Raw genomic sequence first — 1,075 nt, 5'->3', positions numbered from 1 at the left:
GAGTGCACACATCCAAAGCACACGGACAGAAAGCGGCTGTCACAGGCATGTGGATACTAAACTAAGTTCTCATTCACACACAAGTTTACATTAAAAACCCACGAGTTACAAAAACAGTCGGTTATGTTTGTGAAGATAAACAGCTGGGAAATAAAACTTATGTTTATTTTAGTTCTGTGTGGCAGCAGCAATATACAGTAAATAAATCAATAAATCCACTGCTCTGTTGTCTCCTCTGAGGCTGGGAATCTAAATAGTGTTCTGTGCTCGTCTGTGGAGCCAAAGACAGAACAGTTAGCATGTTTTGCTCAAACTTTCGCCATGGCATTAGAACTAGTACACCGTTGTCGTTTGCGAAAACACAATGACAGCGCCTTGGGTGGAAACTTACAGATTAAGGGGCAGTAATATTATAATGAAATCCCTTTGCCACGTCACCAAGGGAGCGAAATCAGACGCGCTCGTTTTTTTTCAGATGCTTGCAGAAAAAGGCTTACCAAAACAAAGTTACTGGGGTCATCTTTTCCACGTTTCCTTGGTTGGTAGATGCACCGGGGGATCTGATTATAGCACTTAAAGGGGTCACATGATGTGATTTCAATTTTTCCTTTCTCTTTGGAGTGTTACAAACTCTTGGTGCATAAAGAAGATCTGTAAAGTTGCAAAGACTAAAGTCTCAAGTCCAAAGAGATATTCTTTATAAAAGTTAAGAGTCAACCACGCCTACCTAAAATGGCTCGTTCTAATACGCCCCAACATATCTATGTCACGATGTGGGAAGATTTGCATAACACCGCCCAAATATTCACTCAAAGAAAGAAGGCGTAACTTTTATTCTCACTGTAGTATTGTTGCTGCTGCCGCCGCCATGTCATGAAGGCGCTGTGTGTTTCGTTGAGAAAACGAAACTACTTTGTTTGGCCTTCCAAAAGAGGACGATATCCACTTCGTCATGCCTGGAGCTGATCCGTGCTGGTCGCTGAGGAAATACATCAACTTCGAGCTTTGGATCACCGGATCGGCTTTCACAGTGGATGAAACGGAGTCCAGCCCGGGGTCGTCACATGTGGTTGCC

The sequence above is a fragment of the Sinocyclocheilus grahami genome, unplaced genomic scaffold (assembly GCF_001515645.1).
Source record: "Sinocyclocheilus grahami isolate Dianchi unplaced genomic scaffold, SAMN03320097.WGS_v1.1 scaffold3742.1, whole genome shotgun sequence".
NCBI lineage: Eukaryota > Metazoa > Chordata > Actinopteri > Cypriniformes > Cyprinidae > Sinocyclocheilus > Sinocyclocheilus grahami.
This window is presented reverse-complemented; position numbering follows the sequence as displayed.